The 24433-nt window shown below is 47.6% G+C and overlaps 17 non-coding genes across 17 annotated transcripts; all 17 read left to right on the plus strand.

Moving 5' to 3' along the window:
• Window positions 1-133: 133 nt before the first annotated feature.
• On the plus strand, window positions 134-324 carry LOC142689501 (U2 spliceosomal RNA). Its single transcript, XR_012858368.1, has one exon. It is a non-coding gene; the product is annotated as a U2 spliceosomal RNA (small nuclear RNA).
• Window positions 325-1632: 1308 nt separating this feature from the next.
• On the plus strand, window positions 1633-1823 carry LOC142689746 (U2 spliceosomal RNA). Its single transcript, XR_012858589.1, has one exon. It is a non-coding gene; the product is annotated as a U2 spliceosomal RNA (small nuclear RNA).
• Window positions 1824-3115: 1292 nt separating this feature from the next.
• On the plus strand, window positions 3116-3306 carry LOC142689748 (U2 spliceosomal RNA). The gene has a single exon (XR_012858591.1). It is a non-coding gene; the product is annotated as a U2 spliceosomal RNA (small nuclear RNA).
• Window positions 3307-4594: 1288 nt separating this feature from the next.
• LOC142689749 (U2 spliceosomal RNA) lies at window positions 4595-4785 on the plus strand. Its single transcript, XR_012858592.1, has one exon. It is a non-coding gene; the product is annotated as a U2 spliceosomal RNA (small nuclear RNA).
• A 1292-nt stretch (window positions 4786-6077) lies between these two features.
• LOC142689750 (U2 spliceosomal RNA) lies at window positions 6078-6268 on the plus strand. The gene has a single exon (XR_012858593.1). It is a non-coding gene; the product is annotated as a U2 spliceosomal RNA (small nuclear RNA).
• Window positions 6269-7560: 1292 nt separating this feature from the next.
• Window positions 7561-7743, plus strand: LOC142689718 (U2 spliceosomal RNA). The gene has a single exon (XR_012858565.1). It is a non-coding gene; the product is annotated as a U2 spliceosomal RNA (small nuclear RNA).
• Window positions 7744-9031: 1288 nt separating this feature from the next.
• Window positions 9032-9222, plus strand: LOC142689751 (U2 spliceosomal RNA). The gene has a single exon (XR_012858594.1). It is a non-coding gene; the product is annotated as a U2 spliceosomal RNA (small nuclear RNA).
• Window positions 9223-10490: 1268 nt separating this feature from the next.
• On the plus strand, window positions 10491-10681 carry LOC142689752 (U2 spliceosomal RNA). The gene has a single exon (XR_012858595.1). It is a non-coding gene; the product is annotated as a U2 spliceosomal RNA (small nuclear RNA).
• Window positions 10682-12005: 1324 nt separating this feature from the next.
• Window positions 12006-12196, plus strand: LOC142689502 (U2 spliceosomal RNA). Its single transcript, XR_012858369.1, has one exon. It is a non-coding gene; the product is annotated as a U2 spliceosomal RNA (small nuclear RNA).
• A 1284-nt stretch (window positions 12197-13480) lies between these two features.
• Window positions 13481-13671, plus strand: LOC142689503 (U2 spliceosomal RNA). Its single transcript, XR_012858370.1, has one exon. It is a non-coding gene; the product is annotated as a U2 spliceosomal RNA (small nuclear RNA).
• A 1285-nt stretch (window positions 13672-14956) lies between these two features.
• LOC142689504 (U2 spliceosomal RNA) lies at window positions 14957-15147 on the plus strand. Its single transcript, XR_012858371.1, has one exon. It is a non-coding gene; the product is annotated as a U2 spliceosomal RNA (small nuclear RNA).
• Window positions 15148-16443: 1296 nt separating this feature from the next.
• On the plus strand, window positions 16444-16634 carry LOC142689505 (U2 spliceosomal RNA). The gene has a single exon (XR_012858372.1). It is a non-coding gene; the product is annotated as a U2 spliceosomal RNA (small nuclear RNA).
• A 1300-nt stretch (window positions 16635-17934) lies between these two features.
• On the plus strand, window positions 17935-18125 carry LOC142689506 (U2 spliceosomal RNA). The gene has a single exon (XR_012858373.1). It is a non-coding gene; the product is annotated as a U2 spliceosomal RNA (small nuclear RNA).
• Window positions 18126-19431: 1306 nt separating this feature from the next.
• Window positions 19432-19622, plus strand: LOC142689508 (U2 spliceosomal RNA). Its single transcript, XR_012858375.1, has one exon. It is a non-coding gene; the product is annotated as a U2 spliceosomal RNA (small nuclear RNA).
• Window positions 19623-20926: 1304 nt separating this feature from the next.
• LOC142689509 (U2 spliceosomal RNA) lies at window positions 20927-21117 on the plus strand. The gene has a single exon (XR_012858376.1). It is a non-coding gene; the product is annotated as a U2 spliceosomal RNA (small nuclear RNA).
• Window positions 21118-22401: 1284 nt separating this feature from the next.
• LOC142689510 (U2 spliceosomal RNA) lies at window positions 22402-22592 on the plus strand. The gene has a single exon (XR_012858377.1). It is a non-coding gene; the product is annotated as a U2 spliceosomal RNA (small nuclear RNA).
• A 1292-nt stretch (window positions 22593-23884) lies between these two features.
• LOC142689512 (U2 spliceosomal RNA) lies at window positions 23885-24075 on the plus strand. The gene has a single exon (XR_012858378.1). It is a non-coding gene; the product is annotated as a U2 spliceosomal RNA (small nuclear RNA).
• The last annotated feature ends 358 nt before the right edge of the window (window positions 24076-24433 follow it).

A 24433-nucleotide genomic window follows, 5' to 3' on the forward strand; every position in this document is an offset into this window, starting at 1 on the left:
ATTCACCTCCCGTGTAGCTGTGAGTGTGTGAGCCTGCAGGGCCCCATGGAATTGCCTAGAAGTAGGCTGAATCGCTGCAAGGGCTGAACAGCAGTATCGGGCAGGCTCGGGCAACGCGCGGCCCGTTCGGGTTATCGCTTCTCGGCCTTTTGGCTAAGATCAAGTGTAGTATCTGTTCTTATCAGTTTAATATCTGATACGTCCCCTATCTGGGGACCATATATTAAATGGATTTTTAGAACAGGGAGATGGAAATAGAGCTTGCTCTGTCCACTCCACGCATTGACCTGGTATTGCAGTATTTCCAGGACCAGTGCACCCTTTCCTTATGTGTTGACTAAAAGCAGATTCCAAAAGTGTTTTTTGTCTTTGCTATTGTTTCTGTCTTTCTGAAGGGATCTCCCCTTTTAATCCCATTATTTCAACACCTGTTGGACAATGCATGAGTGATAATGAGCTCATTGATTAAATGCAATTAATGAATAGATTGCCACCTCTTGTTGTGTGTCGTCTGTGTTTCTGTGTTTCCGGCATTTCACATTGGAACACCTCATTCACCTTCCTTGTCTTCTCTCCGCCCTCCCTTTTAGGTAAGTTAAAGAGCTGCACCTGAGCCAGCCACTGATTGATTGATTGATTGATTGATTGATTGATTGATTGATTGATTGATTGATTGATTGATTGATTGATTGATGCAGCACAACAGTCAAATAGTGGAGTGGAGTAGGGGAACAGCAAACAGCCAATAAAGCAGCCCGCCCGCTCGCCTGCCCGCCACAATGGACCTACCTGTGTACACTAGATGGATGTGATGGAATGTACTGTCGTCCCTACATTTCAAGAAGAAGTAAGAATTGCAGTTGCAACAAAGCCTTGCTTGCCTACAAAGAGAGCAGCAATTTGGATTTGTTACTATGTTACCTAGAAGAATAACAAACTGTGCAAGGATGGAGGTTGTAGGAGCAAGGAGAAGTTGTCTGTAAAGTTGGTGGATGCCTATTTTCCATTTTGCAGTCCCTTGTCTCCCTCTTGTGGCCTCCTGGAGGCAACTAGCTGTGCAAAAAAAAGACAGCCTGGCGGCCGGCTGTTGCAGTGTTGCCCTCTCAGGCAACACTGAGTGACTGACTGAGCCTCACCGTCTTATATAAAGTTCAGACGGAACTTTGCACGTGTCATAGTGGAGCCCTCAGGATTCCAGAGCCAGCTTTCTGACATCATAATGGGGCCTCAGAGATAAAAGCCTGGGCCCAGGCAGTGTTGGTCAGTGCTGCTCAGCAGGCAGCACTGGACTGGACTGGATTACAGCTGATACAAGGTGTGAAGGAACAAGGGGTGGCTGTGGGCATGCACTTGCTGCCGCTGCCAGTGTTTATCTGCATGGCAGCAGGGCATTTGGGCGTTGCCAGGAAGGCGTTTTTATGTAGATTCCTCCTCTTTCAGCACTGCATTGTGGTGCAAGCAAAAGAAGCAAATCCTGTCTGGCTTCCTCTCCGGCCTTTATTCACCTCCCGTGTAGCTGTGAGTGTGTGAGCCTGCAGGGCCCCATGGAATTGCCTAGAAGTAGGCTGAATCGCTGCAAGGGCTGAACAGCAGTATCGGGCAGGCTCGGGCAACGCGCGGCCCGTTCGGGTTATCGCTTCTCGGCCTTTTGGCTAAGATCAAGTGTAGTATCTGTTCTTATCAGTTTAATATCTGATACGTCCCCTATCTGGGGACCATATATTAAATGGATTTTTAGAACAGGGAGATGGAAATAGAGCTTGCTCTGTCCACTCCACGCATTGACCTGGTATTGCAGTATTTCCAGGACCGGTGCACCCTTTCCTTATGTGTTGACTAAAAGCAGATTCCAAAAGTGTTTTTTGTCTTTGCTATTGTTTCTGTCTTTCTGAAGGGATCTCCCCTTTTAATCCCATTATTTCAACACCTGTTGGACAATGCATGAGTGATAATGAGCTCATTGATTAAATGCAATTAATGAATAGATTGCCACCTCTTGTTGTGTGTCGTCTGTGTTTCTGTGTTTCCGGCATTTCACATTGGAACACCTCATTCACCTTCCTTGTCTTCTCTCCGCCCTCCCTTTTAGGTAAGTTAAAGAGCTGCACCTGAGCCAGCCACTGATTGATTGATTGATTGATTGATTGATTGATTGATTGATTGATTGATTGATTGATGCAGCACAACAGTCAAATAGTGGAGTGGAGTAGGGGAACAGCAAACAGCCAATAAAGCAGCCCGCCCGCTCGCCTGCCCGCCACAATGGACCTACCTGTGTACACTAGATGGATGTGATGGAATGTACTGTCGTCCCTACATTTCAAGAAGAAGTAAGAATTGCAGTTGCAACAAAGCCTTGCTTGCCTACAAAGAGAGCAGCAATTTGGATTTGTTACTATGTTACCTAGAAGAATAACAAACTGTGCAAGGATGGAGGTTGTAGGAGCAAGGAGAAGTTGTCTGTAAAGTTGGTGGATGCCTATTTTCCATTTTGCAGTCCCTTGTCTCCCTCTTGTGGCCTCCTGGAGGCAACTAGCTGTGCAAAAAAAAGACAGCCTGGCGGCCGGCTGTTGCAGTGTTGCCCTCTCAGGCAACACTGAGTGACTGACTGAGCCTCACCGTCTTATATAAAGTTCAGACGGAACTTTGCACGTGTCATAGTGGAGCCCTCAGGATTCCAGAGCCAGCTTTCTGACATCATAATGGGGCCTCAGAGATAAAAGCCTGGGCCCAGGCAGTGTTGGTCAGTGCTGCTCAGCAGGCAGCACTGGACTGGACTGGATTACAGCTGATACAAGGTGTGAAGGAACAAGGGGTGGCTGTGGGCATGCACTTGCTGCCGCTGCCAGTGTTTATCTGCATGGCAGCAGGGCATTTGGGCGTTGCCAGGAAGGCGTTTTTATGTAGATTCCTCCTCTTTCAGCACTGCATTGTGGTGCAAGCAAAAGAAGCAAATCCTGTCTGGCTTCCTCTCCGGCCTTTATTCACCTCCCGTGTAGCTGTGAGTGTGTGAGCCTGCAGGGCCCCATGGAATTGCCTAGAAGTAGGCTGAATCGCTGCAAGGGCTGAACAGCAGTATCGGGCAGGCTCGGGCAACGCGCGGCCCGTTCGGGTTATCGCTTCTCGGCCTTTTGGCTAAGATCAAGTGTAGTATCTGTTCTTATCAGTTTAATATCTGATACGTCCCCTATCTGGGGACCATATATTAAATGGATTTTTAGAACAGGGAGATGGAAATAGAGCTTGCTCTGTCCACTCCACGCATTGACCTGGTATTGCAGTATTTCCAGGACCGGTGCACCCTTTCCTTATGTGTTGACTAAAAGCAGATTCCAAAAGTGTTTTTTGTCTTTGCTATTGTTTCTGTCTTTCTGAAGGGATCTCCCCTTTTAATCCCATTATTTCAACACCTGTTGGACAATGCATGAGTGATAATGAGCTCATTGATTAAATGCAATTAATGAATAGATTGCCACCTCTTGTTGTGTGTCGTCTGTGTTTCTGTGTTTCCGGCATTTCACATTGGAACACCTCATTCACCTTCCTTGTCTTCTCTCCGCCCTCCCTTTTAGGTAAGTTAAAGAGCTGCACCTGAGCCAGCCACTGATTGATTGATTGATTGATTGATTGATTGATTGATTGATTGATTGATTGATGCAGCACAACAGTCAAATAGTGGAGTGGAGTAGGGGAACAGCAAACAGCCAATAAAGCAGCCCGCCCGCTCGCCTGCCCGCCACAATGGACCTACCTGTGTACACTAGATGGATGTGATGGAATGTACTGTCGTCCCTACATTTCAAGAAGAAGTAAGAATTGCAGTTGCAACAAAGCCTTGCTTGCCTACAAAGAGAGCAGCAATTTGGATTTGTTACTATGTTACCTAGAAGAATAACAAACTGTGCAAGGATGGAGGTTGTAGGAGCAAGGAGAAGTTGTCTGTAAAGTTGGTGGATGCCTATTTTCCATTTTGCAGTCCCTTGTCTCCCTCTTGTGGCCTCCTGGAGGCAACTAGCTGTGCAAAAAAAAGACAGCCTGGCGGCCGGCTGTTGCAGTGTTGCCCTCTCAGGCAACACTGAGTGACTGACTGAGCCTCACCGTCTTATATAAAGTTCAGACGGAACTTTGCACGTGTCATAGTGGAGCCCTCAGGATTCCAGAGCCAGCTTTCTGACATCATAATGGGGCCTCAGAGATAAAAGCCTGGGCCCAGGCAGTGTTGGTCACTGCTGCTCAGCAGGCAGCACTGGACTGGACTGGATTACAGCTGATACAAGGTGTGAAGGAACAAGGGGTGGCTGTGGGCATGCACTTGCTGCCGCTGCCAGTGTTTATCTGCATGGCAGCAGGGCATTTGGGCGTTGCCAGGAAGGCGTTTTTATGTAGATTCCTCCTCTTTCAGCACTGCATTGTGGTGCAAGCAAAATAAGCAAATCCTGTCTGGCTTCCTCTCCGGCCTTTATTCACCTCCCGTGTAGCTGTGAGTGTGTGAGCCTGCAGGGCCCCATGGAATTGCCTAGAAGTAGGCTGAATCGCTGCAAGGGCTGAACAGCAGTATCGGGCAGGCTCGGGCAACGCGCGGCCCGTTCGGGTTATCGCTTCTCGGCCTTTTGGCTAAGATCAAGTGTAGTATCTGTTCTTATCAGTTTAATATCTGATACGTCCCCTATCTGGGGACCATATATTAAATGGATTTTTAGAACAGGGAGATGGAAATAGAGCTTGCTCTGTCCACTCCACGCATTGACCTGGTATTGCAGTATTTCCAGGACCGGTGCACCCTTTCCTTATGTGTTGACTAAAAGCAGATTCCAAAAGTGTTTTTTGTCTTTGCTATTGTTTCTGTCTTTCTGAAGGGATCTCCCCTTTTAATCCCATTATTTCAACACCTGTTGGACAATGCATGAGTGATAATGAGCTCATTGATTAAATGCAATTAATGAATAGATTGCCACCTCTTGTTGTGTGTCGTCTGTGTTTCTGTGTTTCCGGCATTTCACATTGGAACACCTCATTCACCTTCCTTGTCTTCTCTCCGCCCTCCCTTTTAGGTAAGTTAAAGAGCTGCACCTGAGCCAGCCACTGATTGATTGATTGATTGATTGATTGATTGATTGATTGATTGATTGATTGATTGATGCAGCACAACAGTCAAATAGTGGAGTGGAGTAGGGGAACAGCAAACAGCCAATAAAGCAGCCCGCCCGCTCGCCTGCCCGCCACAATGGACCTACCTGTGTACACTAGATGGATGTGATGGAATGTACTGTCGTCCCTACATTTCAAGAAGAAGTAAGAATTGCAGTTGCAACAAAGCCTTGCTTGCCTACAAAGAGAGCAGCAATTTGGATTTGTTACTATGTTACCTAGAAGAATAACAAACTGTGCAAGGATGGAGGTTGTAGGAGCAAGGAGAAGTTGTCTGTAAAGTTGGTGGATGCCTATTTTCCATTTTGCAGTCCCTTGTCTCCCTCTTGTGGCCTCCTGGAGGCAACTAGCTGTGCAAAAAAAAGACAGCCTGGCGGCCGGCTGTTGCAGTGTTGCCCTCTCAGGCAACACTGAGTGACTGACTGAGCCTCACCGTCTTATATAAAGTTCAGACGGAACTTTGCACGTGTCATAGTGGAGCCCTCAGGATTCCAGAGCCAGCTTTCTGACATCATAATGGGGCCTCAGAGATAAAAGCCTGGGCCCAGGCAGTGTTGGTCAGTGCTGCTCAGCAGGCAGCACTGGACTGGACTGGATTACAGCTGATACAAGGTGTGAAGGAACAAGGGGTGGCTGTGGGCATGCACTTGCTGCCGCTGCCAGTGTTTATCTGCATGGCAGCAGGGCATTTGGGCGTTGCCAGGAAGGCGTTTTTATGTAGATTCCTCCTCTTTCAGCACTGCATTGTGGTGCAAGCAAAAGAAGCAAATCCTGTCTGGCTTCCTCTGCGGCCTTTATTCACCTCCCGTGTAGCTGTGAGTGTGTGAGCCTGCAGGGCCCCATGGAATTGCCTAGAAGTAGGCTGAATCGCTGCAAGGGCTGAACAGCAGTATCGGGCAGGCTCGGGCAACGCGCGGCCCGTTCGGGTTATCGCTTCTCGGCCTTTTGGCTAAGATCAAGTGTAGTATCTGTTCTTATCAGTTTAATATCTGATACGTCCCCTATCTGGGGACCATATATTAAATGGATTTTTAGAACAGGGAGATGGAAATAGAGCTTGCTCTGTCCACTCCACGCATTGACCTGGTATTGCAGTATTTCCAGGACCGGTGCACCCTTTCCTTATGTGTTGACTAAAAGCAGATTCCAAAAGTGTTTTTTGTCTTTGCTATTGTTTCTGTCTTTCTGAAGGGATCTCCCCTTTTAATCCCATTATTTCAACACCTGTTGGACAATGCATGAGTGATAATGAGCTCATTGATTAAATGCAATTAATGAATAGATTGCCACCTCTTGTTGTGTGTCGTCTGTGTTTCTGTGTTTCCGGCATTTCACATTGGAACACCTCATTCACCTTCCTTGTCTTCTCTCCGCCCTCCCTTTTAGGTAAGTTAAAGAGCTGCACCTGAGCCAGCCACTGATTGATTGATTGATTGATTGATTGATTGATTGATTGATTGATTGATTGATTGATGCAGCACAACAGTCAAATAGTGGAGTGGAGTAGGGGAACAGCAAACAGCCAATAAAGCAGCCCGCCCGCTCGCCTGCCCGCCACAATGGACCTACCTGTGTACACTAGATGGATGTGATGGAATGTACTGTCGTCCCTACATTTCAAGAAGAAGTAAGAATTGCAGTTGCAACAAAGCCTTGCTTGCCTACAAAGAGAGCAGCAATTTGGATTTGTTACTATGTTACCTAGAAGAATAACAAACTGTGCAAGGATGGAGGTTGTAGGAGCAAGGAGAAGTTGTCTGTAAAGTTGGTGGATGCCTATTTTCCATTTTGCAGTCCCTTGTCTCCCTCTTGTGGCCTCCTGGAGGCAACTAGCTGTGCAAAAAAAAGACAGCCTGGCGGCCGGCTGTTGCAGTGTTGCCCTCTCAGGCAACACTGAGTGACTGACTGAGCCTCACCGTCTTATATAAAGTTCAGACGGAACTTTGCACGTGTCATAGTGGAGCCCTCAGGATTCCAGAGCCAGCTTTCTGACATCATAATGGGGCCTCAGAGATAAAAGCCTGGGCCCAGGCAGTGTTGGTCAGTGCTGCTCAGCAGGCAGCACTGGACTGGACTGGATTACAGCTGATACAAGGTGTGAAGGAACAAGGGGTGGCTGTGGGCATGCACTTGCTGCCGCTGCCAGTGTTTATCTGCATGGCAGCAGGGCATTTGGGCGTTGCCAGGAAGGCGTTTTTATGTAGATTCCTCCTCTTTCAGCACTGCATTGTGGTGCAAGCAAAAGAAGCAAATCCTGTCTGGCTTCCTCTCCGGCCTTTATTCACCTCCCGTGTAGCTGTGAGTGTGTGAGCCTGCAGGGCCCCATGGAATTGCCTAGAAGTAGGCTGAATCGCTGCAAGGGCTGAACAGCAGTATCGGGCAGGCTCGGGCAACGCGCGGCCCGTTCGGGTTATCGCTTCTCGGCCTTTTGGCTAAGATCAAGTGTAGTATCTGTTCTTATCAGTTTAATATCTGATACGTCCCCTATCTGGGGACCATATATTAAATGGATTTTTAGAACAGGGAGATGGAAATAGAGCTTGCTCTGTCCCATTGACCTGGTATTGCAGTATTTCCAGGACCGGTGCACCCTTTCCTTATGTGTTGACTAAAAGCAGATTCCAAAAGTGTTTTTTGTCTTTGCTATTGTTTCTGTCTTTCTGAAGGGATCTCCCCTTTTAATCCCATTATTTCAACACCTGTTGGACAATGCATGAGTGATAATGAGCTCATTGATTAAATGCAATTAATGAATAGATTGCCACCTCTTGTTGTGTGTCGTCTGTGTTTCTGTGTTTCCGGCATTTCACATTGGAACACCTCATTCACCTTCCTTGTCTTCTCTCCGCCCTCCCTTTTAGGTAAGTTAAAGAGCTGCACCTGAGCCAGCCACTGATTGATTGATTGATTGATTGATTGATTGATTGATTGATTGATTGATTGATGCAGCACAACAGTCAAATAGTGGAGTGGAGTAGGGGAACAGCAAACAGCCAATAAAGCAGCCCGCCCGCTCGCCTGCCCGCCACAATGGACCTACCTGTGTACACTAGATGGATGTGATGGAATGTACTGTCGTCCCTACATTTCAAGAAGAAGTAAGAATTGCAGTTGCAACAAAGCCTTGCTTGCCTACAAAGAGAGCAGCAATTTGGATTTGTTACTATGTTACCTAGAAGAATAACAAACTGTGCAAGGATGGAGGTTGTAGGAGCAAGGAGAAGTTGTCTGTAAAGTTGGTGGATGCCTATTTTCCATTTTGCAGTCCCTTGTCTCCCTCTTGTGGCCTCCTGGAGGCAACTAGCTGTGCAAAAAAAAGACAGCCTGGCGGCCGGCTGTTGCAGTGTTGCCCTCTCAGGCAACACTGAGTGACTGACTGAGCCTCACCGTCTTATATAAAGTTCAGACGGAACTTTGCACGTGTCATAGTGGAGCCCTCAGGATTCCAGAGCCAGCTTTCTGACATCATAATGGGGCCTCAGAGATAAAAGCCTGGGCCCAGGCAGTGTTGGTCAGTGCTGCTCAGCAGGCAGCACTGGACTGGACTGGATTACAGCTGATACAAGGTGTGAAGGAACAAGGGGTGGCTGTGGGCATGCACTTGCTGCCGCTGCCAGTGTTTATCTGCATGGCAGCAGGGCATTTGGGCGTTGCCAGGAAGGCGTTTTTATGTAGATTCCTCCTCTTTCAGCACTGCATTGTGGTGCAAGCAAAAGAAGCAAATCCTGTCTGGCTTCCTCTCCGGCCTTTATTCACCTCCCGTGTAGCTGTGAGTGTGTGAGCCTGCAGGGCCCCATGGAATTGCCTAGAAGTAGGCTGAATCGCTGCAAGGGCTGAACAGCAGTATCGGGCAGGCTCGGGCAACGCGCGGCCCGTTCGGGTTATCGCTTCTCGGCCTTTTGGCTAAGATCAAGTGTAGTATCTGTTCTTATCAGTTTAATATCTGATACGTCCCCTATCTGGGGACCATATATTAAATGGATTTTTAGAACAGGGAGATGGAAATAGAGCTTGCTCTGTCCACTCCACGCATTGACCTGGTATTGCAGTATTTCCAGGACCGGTGCACCCTTTCCTTATGTGTTGACTAAAAGCAGATTCCAAAAGTGTTTTTTGTCTTTGCTATTGTTTCTGTCTTTCTGAAGGGATCTCCCCTTTTAATCCCATTATTTCAACACCTGTTGGACAATGCATGAGTGATAATGAGCTCATTGATTAAATGCAATTAATGAATAGATTGCCACCTCTTGTTGTGTGTCGTCTGTGTTTCTGTGTTTCCGGCATTTCACATTGGAACACCTCATTCACCTTCCTTGTCTTCTCTCCGCCCTCCCTTTTAGGTAAGTTAAAGAGCTGCACCTGAGCCAGCCACTGATTGATTGATTGATTGATTGATTGATTGATGCAGCACAACAGTCAAATAGTGGAGTGGAGTAGGGGAACAGCAAACAGCCAATAAAGCAGCCCGCCCGCTCGCCTGCCCGCCACAATGGACCTACCTGTGTACACTAGATGGATGTGATGGAATGTACTGTCGTCCCTACATTTCAAGAAGAAGTAAGAATTGCAGTTGCAACAAAGCCTTGCTTGCCTACAAAGAGAGCAGCAATTTGGATTTGTTACTATGTTACCTAGAAGAATAACAAACTGTGCAAGGATGGAGGTTGTAGGAGCAAGGAGAAGTTGTCTGTAAAGTTGGTGGATGCCTATTTTCCATTTTGCAGTCCCTTGTCTCCCTTTTGTGGCCTCCTGGAGGCAACTAGCTGTGCAAAAAAAAGACAGCCTGGCGGCCGGCTGTTGCAGTGTTGCCCTCTCAGGCAACACTGAGTGACTGACTGAGCCTCACCGTCTTATATAAAGTTCAGACGGAACTTTGCACGTGTCATAGTGGAGCCCTCAGGATTCCAGAGCCAGCTTTCTGACATCATAATGGGGCCTCAGAGATAAAAGCCTGGGCCCAGGCAGTGTTGGTCAGTGCTGCTCAGCAGGCAGCACTGGACTGGACTGGATTACAGCTGATACAAGGTGTGAAGGAACAAGGGGTGGCTGTGGGCATGCACTTGCTGCCGCTGCCAGTGTTTATCTGCATGGCAGCAGGGCATTTGGGCGTTGCCAGGAAGGCGTTTTTATGTAGATTCCTCCTCTTTCAGCACTGCATTGTGGTGCAAGCAAAAGAAGCAAATCCTGTCTGGCTTCCTCTGCGGCCTTTATTCACCTCCCGTGTAGCTGTGAGTGTGTGAGCCTGCAGGGCCCCATGGAATTGCCTAGAAGTAGGCTGAATCGCTGCAAGGGCTGAACAGCAGTATCGGGCAGGCTCGGGCAACGCGCGGCCCGTTCGGGTTATCGCTTCTCGGCCTTTTGGCTAAGATCAAGTGTAGTATCTGTTCTTATCAGTTTAATATCTGATACGTCCCCTATCTGGGGACCATATATTAAATGGATTTTTAGAACAGGGAGATGGAAATAGAGCTTGCTCTGTCCACTCCACGCATTGACCTGGTATTGCAGTATTTCCAGGACCGGTGCACCCTTTCCTTATGTGTTGACTAAAAGCAGATTCCAAAAGTGTTTTTTGTCTTTGCTATTGTTTCTGTCTTTCTGAAGGGATCTCCCCTTTTAATCCCATTATTTCAACACCTGTTGGACAATGCATGAGTGATAATGAGCTCATTGATTAAATGCAATTAATGAATAGATTGCCACCTCTTGTTGTGTGTCGTCTGTGTTTCTGTGTTTCCGGCATTTCACATTGGAACACCTCATTCACCTTCCTTGTCTTCTCTCCGCCCTCCCTTTTAGGTAAGTTAAAGAGCTGCACCTGAGCCAGCCACTGATTGATTGATTGATTGATTGATTGATTGATTGATTGATTGATTGATTGATTGATTGATTGATTGATGCAGCACAACAGTCAAATAGTGGAGTGGAGTAGGGGAACAGCAAACAGCCAATAAAGCAGCCCGCCCGCTCGCCTGCCCGCCACAATGGACCTACCTGTGTACACTAGATGGATGTGATGGAATGTACTGTCGTCCCTACATTTCAAGAAGAAGTAAGAATTGCAGTTGCAACAAAGCCTTGCTTGCCTACAAAGAGAGCAGCAATTTGGATTTGTTACTATGTTACCTAGAAGAATAACAAACTGTGCAAGGATGGAGGTTGTAGGAGCAAGGAGAAGTTGTCTGTAAAGTTGGTGGATGCCTATTTTCCATTTTGCAGTCCCTTGTCTCCCTTTTGTGGCCTCCTGGAGGCAACTAGCTGTGCAAAAAAAAGACAGCCTGGCGGCCGGCTGTTGCAGTGTTGCCCTCTCAGGCAACACTGAGTGACTGACTGAGCCTCACCGTCTTATATTGAGCCTCACCGTCTTATATAAAGTTCAGACGGAACTTTGCACGTGTCATAGTGGAGCCCTCAGGATTCCAGAGCCAGCTTTCTGACATCATAATGGGGCCTCAGAGATAAAAGCCTGGGCCCAGGCAGTGTTGGTCAGTGCTGCTCAGCAGGCAGCACTGGACTGGACTGGATTACAGCTGATACAAGGTGTGAAGGAACAAGGGGTGGCTGTGGGCATGCACTTGCTGCCGCTGCCAGTGTTTATCTGCATGGCAGCAGGGCATTTGGGCGTTGCCAGGAAGGCGTTTTTATGTAGATTCCTCCTCTTTCAGCACTGCATTGTGGTGCAAGCAAAAGAAGCAAATCCTGTCTGGCTTCCTCTCCGGCCTTTATTCACCTCCCGTGTAGCTGTGAGTGTGTGAGCCTGCAGGGCCCCATGGAATTGCCTAGAAGTAGGCTGAATCGCTGCAAGGGCTGAACAGCAGTATCGGGCAGGCTCGGGCAACGCGCGGCCCGTTCGGGTTATCGCTTCTCGGCCTTTTGGCTAAGATCAAGTGTAGTATCTGTTCTTATCAGTTTAATATCTGATACGTCCCCTATCTGGGGACCATATATTAAATGGATTTTTAGAACAGGGAGATGGAAATAGAGCTTGCTCTGTCCACTCCACGCATTGACCTGGTATTGCAGTATTTCCAGGACCGGTGCACCCTTTCCTTATGTGTTGACTAAAAGCAGATTCCAAAAGTGTTTTTTGTCTTTGCTATTGTTTCTGTCTTTCTGAAGGGATCTCCCCTTTTAATCCCATTATTTCAACACCTGTTGGACAATGCATGAGTGATAATGAGCTCATTGATTAAATGCAATTAATGAATAGATTGCCACCTCTTGTTGTGTGTCGTCTGTGTTTCTGTGTTTCCGGCATTTCACATTGGAACACCTCATTCACCTTCCTTGTCTTCTCTCCGCCCTCCCTTTTAGGTAAGTTAAAGAGCTGCACCTGAGCCAGCCACTGATTGATTGATTGATTGATTGATTGATTGATTGATTGATTGATTGATGCAGCACAACAGTCAAATAGTGGAGTGGAGTAGGGGAACAGCAAACAGCCAATAAAGCAGCCCGCCCGCTCGCCTGCCCGCCACAATGGACCTACCTGTGTACACTAGATGGATGTGATGGAATGTACTGTCGTCCCTACATTTCAAGAAGAAGTAAGAATTGCAGTTGCAACAAAGCCTTGCTTGCCTACAAAGAGAGCAGCAATTTGGATTTGTTACTATGTTACCTAGAAGAATAACAAACTGTGCAAGGATGGAGGTTGTAGGAGCAAGGAGAAGTTGTCTGTAAAGTTGGTGGATGCCTATTTTCCATTTTGCAGTCCCTTGTCTCCCTCTTGTGGCCTCCTGGAGGCAACTAGCTGTGCAAAAAAAAGACAGCCTGGCGGCCGGCTGTTGCAGTGTTGCCCTCTCAGGCAACACTGAGTGACTGACTGAGCCTCACCGTCTTATATAAAGTTCAGACGGAACTTTGCACGTGTCATAGTGGAGCCCTCAGGATTCCAGAGCCAGCTTTCTGACATCATAATGGGGCCTCAGAGATAAAAGCCTGGGCCCAGGCAGTGTTGGTCAGTGCTGCTCAGCAGGCAGCACTGGACTGGACTGGATTACAGCTGATACAAGGTGTGAAGGAACAAGGGGTGGCTGTGGGCATGCACTTGCTGCCGCTGCCAGTGTTTATCTGCATGGCAGCAGGGCATTTGGGCGTTGCCAGGAAGGCGTTTTTATGTAGATTCCTCCTCTTTCAGCACTGCATTGTGGTGCAAGCAAAAGAAGCAAATCCTGTCTGGCTTCCTCTCCGGCCTTTATTCACCTCCCGTGTAGCTGTGAGTGTGTGAGCCTGCAGGGCCCCATGGAATTGCCTAGAAGTAGGCTGAATCGCTGCAAGGGCTGAACAGCAGTATCGGGCAGGCTCGGGCAACGCGCGGCCCGTTCGGGTTATCGCTTCTCGGCCTTTTGGCTAAGATCAAGTGTAGTATCTGTTCTTATCAGTTTAATATCTGATACGTCCCCTATCTGGGGACCATATATTAAATGGATTTTTAGAACAGGGAGATGGAAATAGAGCTTGCTCTGTCCACTCCACGCATTGACCTGGTATTGCAGTATTTCCAGGACCGGTGCACCCTTTCCTTATGTGTTGACTAAAAGCAGATTCCAAAAGTGTTTTTTGTCTTTGCTATTGTTTCTGTCTTTCTGAAGGGATCTCCCCTTTTAATCCCATTATTTCAACACCTGTTGGACAATGCATGAGTGATAATGAGCTCATTGATTAAATGCAATTAATGAATAGATTGCCACCTCTTGTTGTGTGTCGTCTGTGTTTCTGTGTTTCCGGCATTTCACATTGGAACACCTCATTCACCTTCCTTGTCTTCTCTCCGCCCTCCCTTTTAGGTAAGTTAAAGAGCTGCACCTGAGCCAGCCACTGATTGATTGATTGATTGATTGATTGATTGATTGATTGATTGATTGATGCAGCACAACAGTCAAATAGTGGAGTGGAGTAGGGGAACAGCAAACAGCCAATAAAGCAGCCCGCCCGCTCGCCTGCCCGCCACAATGGACCTACCTGTGTACACTAGATGGATGTGATGGAATGTACTGTCGTCCCTACATTTCAAGAAGAAGTAAGAATTGCAGTTGCAACAAAGCCTTGCTTGCCTACAAAGAGAGCAGCAATTTGGATTTGTTACTATGTTACCTAGAAGAATAACAAACTGTGCAAGGATGGAGGTTGTAGGAGCAAGGAGAAGTTGTCTGTAAAGTTGGTGGATGCCTATTTTCCATTTTGCAGTCCCTTGTCTCCCTCTTGTGGCCTCCTGGAGGCAACTAGCTGTGCAAAAAAAAGACAGCCTGGCGGCCGGCTGTTGCAGTGTTGCCCTCTCAGGCAACACTGAGTGACTGACTGAGCCTCACCGTCTTATATAAAGTTCAGACGGAACTTTGCACGTGTCATAGTGGAGCCCTCAGGATTCCAGAGCCAGCTTTCTGACATCATAATGGGGCCTCAGAGATAAAAGCCTGGGCCCAGGCAGTGTTGGTCAGTGCTGCTCAGCAGGCAGCACTGGACTGGACTGGATTACAGCTGATACAAGGTGTGAAGGAACAAGGGGTGGCTGTGGGCATGCACTTGCTGCCGCTGCCAGTGTTTATCTGCATGGCAGCAGGGCATTTGGGCGTTGCCAGGAAGGCGTTTTTATGTAGATTCCTCCTCTTTCAGCACTGCATTGTGGTGCAAGCAAAAGAAGCAAATCCTGTCTGGCTTCCTCTCCGGCCTTTATTCACCTCCCGTGTAGCTGTGAGTGTGTGAGCCTGCAGGGCCCCATGGAATTGCCTAGAAGTAGGCTGAATCGCTGCAAGGGCTGAACAGCAGTATCGGGGCAGGCTCGGGCAACGCGCGGCCCGTTCGGGTTATCGCTTCTCGGCCTTTTGGCTAAGATCAAGTGTAGTATCTGTTCTTATCAGTTTAATATCTGATACGTCCCCTATCTGGGGACCATATATTAAATGGATTTTTAGAACAGGGAGATGGAAATAGAGCTTGCTCTGTCCACTCCACGCATTGACCTGGTATTGCAGTATTTCCAGGACCGGTGCACCCTTTCCTTATGTGTTGACTAAAAGCAGATTCCAAAAGTGTTTTTTGTCTTTGCTATTGTTTCTGTCTTTCTGAAGGGATCTCCCCTTTTAATCCCATTATTTCAACACCTGTTGGACAATGCATGAGTGATAATGAGCTCATTGATTAAATGCAATTAATGAATAGATTGCCACCTCTTGTTGTGTGTCGTCTGTGTTTCTGTGTTTCCGGCATTTCACATTGGAACACCTCATTCACCTTCCTTGTCTTCTCTCCGCCCTCCCTTTTAGGTAAGTTAAAGAGCTGCACCTGAGCCAGCCACTGATTGATTGATTGATTGATTGATTGATTGATTGATTGATTGATTGATTGATTGATTGATGCAGCACAACAGTCAAATAGTGGAGTGGAGTAGGGGAACAGCAAACAGCCAATAAAGCAGCCCGCCCGCTCGCCTGCCCGCCACAATGGACCTACCTGTGTACACTAGATGGATGTGATGGAATGTACTGTCGTCCCTACATTTCAAGAAGAAGTAAGAATTGCAGTTGCAACAAAGCCTTGCTTGCCTACAAAGAGAGCAGCAATTTGGATTTGTTACTATGTTACCTAGAAGAATAACAAACTGTGCAAGGATGGAGGTTGTAGGAGCAAGGAGAAGTTGTCTGTAAAGTTGGTGGATGCCTATTTTCCATTTTGCAGTCCCTTGTCTCCCTCTTGTGGCCTCCTGGAGGCAACTAGCTGTGCAAAAAAAAGACAGCCTGGCGGCCGGCTGTTGCAGTGTTGCCCTCTCAGGCAACACTGAGTGACTGACTGAGCCTCACCGTCTTATATAAAGTTCAGACGGAACTTTGCACGTGTCATAGTGGAGCCCTCAGGATTCCAGAGCCAGCTTTCTGACATCATAATGGGGCCTCAGAGATAAAAGCCTGGGCCCAGGCAGTGTTGGTCAGTGCTGCTCAGCAGGCAGCACTGGACTGGACTGGATTACAGCTGATACAAGGTGTGAAGGAACAAGGGGTGGCTGTGGGCATGCACTTGCTGCCGCTGCCAGTGTTTATCTGCATGGCAGCAGGGCATTTGGGCGTTGCCAGGAAGGCGTTTTTATGTAGATTCCTCCTCTTTCAGCACTGCATTGTGGTGCAAGCAAAAGAAGCAAATCCTGTCTGGCTTCCTCTCCGGCCTTTATTCACCTCCCGTGTAGCTGTGAGTGTGTGAGCCTGCAGGGCCCCATGGAATTGCCTAGAAGTAGGCTGAATCGCTGCAAGGGCTGAACAGCAGTATCGGGCAGGCTCGGGCAACGCGCGGCCCGTTCGGGTTATCGCTTCTCGGCCTTTTGGCTAAGATCAAGTGTAGTATCTGTTCTTATCAGTTTAATATCTGATACGTCCCCTATCTGGGGACCATATATTAAATGGATTTTTAGAACAGGGAGATGGAAATAGAGCTTGCTCTGTCCACTCCACGCATTGACCTGGTATTGCAGTATTTCCAGGACCGGTGCACCCTTTCCTTATGTGTTGACTAAAAGCAGATTCCAAAAGTGTTTTTTGTCTTTGCTATTGTTTCTGTCTTTCTGAAGGGATCTCCCCTTTTAATCCCATTATTTCAACACCTGTTGGACAATGCATGAGTGATAATGAGCTCATTGATTAAATGCAATTAATGAATAGATTGCCACCTCTTGTTGTGTGTCGTCTGTGTTTCTGTGTTTCCGGCATTTCACATTGGAACACCTCATTCACCTTCCTTGTCTTCTCTCCGCCCTCCCTTTTAGGTAAGTTAAAGAGCTGCACCTGAGCCAGCCACTGATTGATTGATTGATTGATTGATTGATTGATTGATTGATTGATTGATTGATTGATTGATTGATGCAGCACAACAGTCAAATAGTGGAGTGGAGTAGGGGAACAGCAAACAGCCAATAAAGCAGCCCGCCCGCTCGCCTGCCCGCCACAATGGACCTACCTGTGTACACTAGATGGATGTGATGGAATGTACTGTCGTCCCTACATTTCAAGAAGAAGTAAGAATTGCAGTTGCAACAAAGCCTTGCTTGCCTACAAAGAGAGCAGCAATTTGGATTTGTTACTATGTTACCTAGAAGAATAACAAACTGTGCAAGGATGGAGGTTGTAGGAGCAAGGAGAAGTTGTCTGTAAAGTTGGTGGATGCCTATTTTCCATTTTGCAGTCCCTTGTCTCCCTCTTGTGGCCTCCTGGAGGCAACTAGCTGTGCAAAAAAAAGACAGCCTGGCGGCCGGCTGTTGCAGTGTTGCCCTCTCAGGCAACACTGAGTGACTGACTGAGCCTCACCGTCTTATATAAAGTTCAGACGGAACTTTGCACGTGTCATAGTGGAGCCCTCAGGATTCCAGAGCCAGCTTTCTGACATCATAATGGGGCCTCAGAGATAAAAGCCTGGGCCCAGGCAGTGTTGGTCAGTGCTGCTCAGCAGGCAGCACTGGACTGGACTGGATTACAGCTGATACAAGGTGTGAAGGAACAAGGGGTGGCTGTGGGCATGCACTTGCTGCCGCTGCCAGTGTTTATCTGCATGGCAGCAGGGCATTTGGGCGTTGCCAGGAAGGCGTTTTTATGTAGATTCCTCCTCTTTCAGCACTGCATTGTGGTGCAAGCAAAAGAAGCAAATCCTGTCTGGCTTCCTCTCCGGCCTTTATTCACCTCCCGTGTAGCTGTGAGTGTGTGAGCCTGCAGGGCCCCATGGAATTGCCTAGAAGTAGGCTGAATCGCTGCAAGGGCTGAACAGCAGTATCGGGCAGGCTCGGGCAACGCGCGGCCCGTTCGGGTTATCGCTTCTCGGCCTTTTGGCTAAGATCAAGTGTAGTATCTGTTCTTATCAGTTTAATATCTGATACGTCCCCTATCTGGGGACCATATATTAAATGGATTTTTAGAACAGGGAGATGGAAATAGAGCTTGCTCTGTCCACTCCACGCATTGACCTGGTATTGCAGTATTTCCAGGACCGGTGCACCCTTTCCTTATGTGTTGACTAAAAGCAGATTCCAAAAGTGTTTTTTGTCTTTGCTATTGTTTCTGTCTTTCTGAAGGGATCTCCCCTTTTAATCCCATTATTTCAACACCTGTTGGACAATGCATGAGTGATAATGAGCTCATTGATTAAATGCAATTAATGAATAGATTGCCACCTCTTGTTGTGTGTCGTCTGTCTGTGTTTCTGTGTTTCCGGCATTTCACATTGGAACACCTCATTCACACCTCATTCTCCTTCCTTGTCTTCTCTCCGCCCTCCCTTTTAGGTAAGTTAAAGAGCTGCACCTGAGCCAGCCACTGATTGATTGATTGATTGATTGATTGATTGATTGATTGATTGATTGATTGATTGATGCAGCACAACAGTCAAATAGTGGAGTGGAGTAGGGGAACAGCAAACAGCCAATAAAGCAGCCCGCCCGCTCGCCTGCCCGCCACAATGGACCTACCTGTGTACACTAGATGGATGTGATGGAATGTACTGTCGTCCCTACATTTCAAGAAGAAGTAAGAATTGCAGTTGCAACAAAGCCTTGCTTGCCTACAAAGAGAGCAGCAATTTGGATTTGTTACTATGTTACCTAGAAGAATAACAAACTGTGCAAGGATGGAGGTTGTAGGAGCAAGGAGAAGTTGTCTGTAAAGTTGGTGGATGCCTATTTTCCATTTTGCAGTCCCTTGTCTCCCTCTTGTGGCCTCCTGGAGGCAACTAGCTGTGCAAAAAAAAGACAGCCTGGCGGCCGGCTGTTGCAGTGTTGCCCTCTCAGGCAACACTGAGTGACTGACTGAGCCTCACCGTCTTATATAAAGTTCAGACGGAACTTTGCACGTGTCATAGTGGAGCCCTCAGGATTCCAGAGCCAGCTTTCTGACATCATAATGGGGCCTCAGAGATAAAAGCCTGGGCCCAGGCAGTGTTGGTCAGTGCTGCTCAGCAGGCAGCACTGGACTGGACTGGATTACAGCTGATACAAGGTGTGAAGGAACAAGGGGTGGCTGTGGGCATGCACTTGCTGCCGCTGCCAGTGTTTATCTGCATGGCAGCAGGGCATTTGGGCGTTGCCAGGAAGGCGTTTTATGTAGATTCCTCCTCTTTCAGCACTGCATTGTGGTGCAAGCAAAAGAAGCAAATCCTGTCTGGCTTCCTCTGCGGCCTTTATTCACCTCCCGTGTAGCTGTGAGTGTGTGAGCCTGCAGGGCCCCATGGAATTGCCTAGAAGTAGGCTGAATCGCTGCAAGGGCTGAACAGCAGTATCGGGCAGGCTCGGGCAACGCGCGGCCCGTTCGGGTTATCGCTTCTCGGCCTTTTGGCTAAGATCAAGTGTAGTATCTGTTCTTATCAGTTTAATATCTGATACGTCCCCTATCTGGGGACCATATATTAAATGGATTTTTAGAACAGGGAGATGGAAATAGAGCTTGCTCTGTCCACTCCACGCATTGACCTGGTATTGCAGTATTTCCAGGACCGGTGCACCCTTTCCTTATGTGTTGACTAAAAGCAGATTCCAAAAGTGTTTTTTGTCTTTGCTATTGTTTCTGTCTTTCTGAAGGGATCTCCCCTTTTAATCCCATTATTTCAACACCTGTTGGACAATGCATGAGTGATAATGAGCTCATTGATTAAATGCAATTAATGAATAGATTGCCACCTCTTGTTGTGTGTCGTCTGTGTTTCTGTGTTTCCGGCATTTCACATTGGAACACCTCATTCACCTTCCTTGTCTTCTCTCCGCCCTCCCTTTTAGGTAAGTTAAAGAGCTGCACCTGAGCCAGCCACTGATTGATTGATTGATTGATTGATTGATTGATTGATTGATTGATTGATTGATTGATTGATTGATTGATGCAGCACAACAGTCAAATAGTGGAGTGGAGTAGGGGAACAGCAAACAGCCAATAAAGCAGCCCGCCCGCTCGCCTGCCCGCCACAATGGACCTACCTGTGTACACTAGATGGATGTGATGGAATGTACTGTCGTCCCTACATTTCAAGAAGAAGTAAGAATTGCAGTTGCAACAAAGCCTTGCTTGCCTACAAAGAGAGCAGCAATTTGGATTTGTTACTATGTTACCTAGAAGAATAACAAACTGTGCAAGGATGGAGGTTGTAGGAGCAAGGAGAAGTTGTCTGTAAAGTTGGTGGATGCCTATTTTCCATTTTGCAGTCCCTTGTCTCCCTCTTGTGGCCTCCTGGAGGCAACTAGCTGTGCAAAAAAAAGACAGCCTGGCGGCCGGCTGTTGCAGTGTTGCCCTCTCAGGCAACACTGAGTGACTGACTGAGCCTCACCGTCTTATATAAAGTTCAGACGGAACTTTGCACGTGTCATAGTGGAGCCCTCAGGATTCCAGAGCCAGCTTTCTGACATCATAATGGGGCCTCAGAGATAAAAGCCTGGGCCCAGGCAGTGTTGGTCAGTGCTGCTCAGCAGGCAGCACTGGACTGGACTGGATTACAGCTGATACAAGGTGTGAAGGAACAAGGGGTGGCTGTGGGCATGCACTTGCTGCCGCTGCCAGTGTTTATCTGCATGGCAGCAGGGCATTTGGGCGTTGCCAGGAAGGCGTTTTTATGTAGATTCCTCCTCTTTCAGCACTGCATTGTGGTGCAAGCAAAAGAAGCAAATCCTGTCTGGCTTCCTCTCCGGCCTTTATTCACCTCCCGTGTAGCTGTGAGTGTGTGAGCCTGCAGGGCCCCATGGAATTGCCTAGAAGTAGGCTGAATCACTGCAAGGGCTGAACAGCAGTATCGGGCAGGCTCGGGCAACGCGCGGCCCGTTCGGGTTATCGCTTCTCGGCCTTTTGGCTAAGATCAAGTGTAGTATCTGTTCTTATCAGTTTAATATCTGATACGTCCCCTATCTGGGGACCATATATTAAATGGATTTTTAGAACAGGGAGATGGAAATAGAGCTTGCTCTGTCCACTCCACGCATTGACCTGGTATTGCAGTATTTCCAGGACCGGTGCACCCTTTCCTTATGTGTTGACTAAAAGCAGATTCCAAAAGTGTTTTTTGTCTTTGCTATTGTTTCTGTCTTTCTGAAGGGATCTCCCCTTTTAATCCCATTATTTCAACACCTGTTGGACAATGCATGAGTGATAATGAGCTCATTGATTAAATGCAATTAATGAATAGATTGCCACCTCTTGTTGTGTGTCGTCTGTGTTTCTGTGTTTCCGGCATTTCACATTGGAACACCTCATTCACCTTCCTTGTCTTCTCTCCGCCCTCCCTTTTAGGTAAGTTAAAGAGCTGCACCTGAGCCAGCCACTGATTGATTGATTGATTGATTGATTGATTGATTGATTGATTGATTGATGCAGCACAACAGTCAAATAGTGGAGTGGAGTAGGGGAACAGCAAACAGCCAATAAAGCAGCCCGCCCGCTCGCCTGCCCGCCACAATGGACCTACCTGTGTACACTAGATGGATGTGATGGAATGTACTGTCGTCCCTACATTTCAAGAAGAAGTAAGAATTGCAGTTGCAACAAAGCCTTGCTTGCCTACAAAGAGAGCAGCAATTTGGATTTGTTACTATGTTACCTAGAAGAATAACAAACTGTGCAAGGATGGAGGTTGTAGGAGCAAGGAGAAGTTGTCTGTAAAGTTGGTGGATGCCTATTTTCCATTTTGCAGTCCCTTGTCTCCCTCTTGTGGCCTCCTGGAGGCAACTAGCTGTGCAAAAAAAAGACAGCCTGGCGGCCGGCTGTTGCAGTGTTGCCCTCTCAGGCAACACTGAGTGACTGACTGAGCCTCACCGTCTTATATAAAGTTCAGACGGAACTTTGCACGTGTCATAGTGGAGCCCTCAGGATTCCAGAGCCAGCTTTCTGACATCATAATGGGGCCTCAGAGATAAAAGCCTGGGCCCAGGCAGTGTTGGTCAGTGCTGCTCAGCAGGCAGCACTGGACTGGACTGGATTACAGCTGATACAAGGTGTGAAGGAACAAGGGGTGGCTGTGGGCATGCACTTGCTGCCGCTGCCAGTGTTTATCTGCATGGCAGCAGGGCATTTGGGCGTTGCCAGGAAGGCGTTTTTATGTAGATTCCTCCTCTTTCAGCACTGCATTGTGGTGCAAGCAAAAGAAGCAAATCCTGTCTGGCTTCCTCTCCGGCCTTTATTCACCTCCCGTGTAGCTGTGAGTGTGTGAGCCTGCAGGGCCCCATGGAATTGCCTAGAAGTAGGCTGAATCGCTGCAAGGGCTGAACAGCAGTATCGGGCAGGCTCGGGCAACGCGCGGCCCGTTCGGGTTATCGCTTCTCGGCCTTTTGGCTAAGATCAAGTGTAGTATCTGTTCTTATCAGTTTAATATCTGATACGTCCCCTATCTGGGGACCATATATTAAATGGATTTTTAGAACAGGGAGATGGAAATAGAGCTTGCTCTGTCCACTCCACGCATTGACCTGGTATTGCAGTATTTCCAGGACCGGTGCACCCTTTCCTTATGTGTTGACTAAAAGCAGATTCCAAAAGTGTTTTTTGTCTTTGCTATTGTTTCTGTCTTTCTGAAGGGATCTCCCCTTTTAATCCCATTATTTCAACACCTGTTGGACAATGCATGAGTGATAATGAGCTCATTGATTAAATGCAATTAATGAATAGATTGCCACCTCTTGTTGTGTGTCGTCTGTGTTTCTGTGTTTCCGGCATTTCACATTGGAACACCTCATTCACCTTCCTTGTCTTCTCTCCGCCCTCCCTTTTAGGTAAGTTAAAGAGCTGCACCTGAGCCAGCCACTGATTGATTGATTGATTGATTGATTGATTGATTGATTGATTGATTGATTGATTGATGCAGCACAACAGTCAAATAGTGGAGTGGAGTAGGGGAACAGCAAACAGCCAATAAAGCAGCCCGCCCGCTCGCCTGCCCGCCACAATGGACCTACCTGTGTACACTAGATGGATGTGATGGAATGTACTGTCGTCCCTACATTTCAAGAAGAAGTAAGAATTGCAGTTGCAACAAAGCCTTGCTTGCCTACAAAGAGAGCAGCAATTTGGATTTGTTACTATGTTACCTAGAAGAATAACAAACTGTGCAAGGATGGAGGTTGTAGGAGCAAGGAGAAGTTGTCTGTAAAGTTGGTGGATGCCTATTTTCCATTTTGCAGTCCCTTGTCTCCCTCTTGTGGCCTCCTGGAGGCAACTAGCTGTGCAAAAAAAAGACAGCCTGGCGCCCGGCTGTTGCAGTGTTGCCCTCTCAGGCAACACTGAGTGACTGACTGAGCCTCACCGTCTTATATAAAGTTCAGACGGAACTTTGCACGTGTCATAGTGGAGCCCTCAGGATTCCAGAGCCAGCTTTCTGACATCATAATGGGGCCTCAGAGATAAAAGCCTGGGCCCAGGCAGTGTTGGTCAGTGCTGCTCAGCAGGCAGCACTGGACTGGACTGAATTACAGCTGATACAAGGTGTGAAGGAACAAGGGGTGGCTGTGGGCATGCACTTGCTGCCGCTGCCAGTGTTTATCTGCATGGCAGCAGGGCATTTGGGCGTTGCCAGGAAGGCGTTTTTATGTAGATTCCTCCTCTTTCAGCACTGCATTGTGGTGCAAGCAAAAGAAGCAAATCCTGTCTGGCTTCCTCTCCGGCCTTTATTCACCTCCCGTGTAGCTGTGAGTGTGTGAGCCTGCAGGGCCCCATGGAATTGCCTAGAAGTAGGCTGAATCGCTGCAAGGGCTGAACAGCAGTATCGGGCAGGCTCGGGCAACGCGCGGCCCGTTCGGGTTATCGCTTCTCGGCCTTTTGGCTAAGATCAAGTGTAGTATCTGTTCTTATCAGTTTAATATCTGATACGTCCCCTATCTGGGGACCATATATTAAATGGATTTTTAGAACAGGGAGATGGAAATAGAGCTTGCTCTGTCCACTCCACGCATTGACCTGGTATTGCAGTATTTCCAGGACCGGTGCACCCTTTCCTTATGTGTTGACTAAAAGCAGATTCCAAAAGTGTTTTTTGTCTTTGCTATTGTTTCTGTCTTTCTGAAGGGATCTCCCCTTTTAATCCCATTATTTCAACACCTGTTGGACAATGCATGAGTGATAATGAGCTCATTGATTAAATGCAATTAATGAATAGATTGCCACCTCTTGTTGTGTGTCGTCTGTGTTTCTGTGTTTCCGGCATTTCACATTGGAACACCTCATTCACCTTCCTTGTCTTCTCTCCGCCCTCCCTTTTAGGTAAGTTAAAGAGCTGCACCTGAGCCAGCCACTGATTGATTGATTGATTGATTGATTGATTGATTGATTGATTGATGCAGCACAACAGTCAA

This window comes from Rhinoderma darwinii (assembly GCF_050947455.1).
Source record: "Rhinoderma darwinii isolate aRhiDar2 chromosome 5 unlocalized genomic scaffold, aRhiDar2.hap1 SUPER_5_unloc_31, whole genome shotgun sequence".
Lineage (NCBI taxonomy): Eukaryota > Metazoa > Chordata > Amphibia > Anura > Rhinodermatidae > Rhinoderma > Rhinoderma darwinii.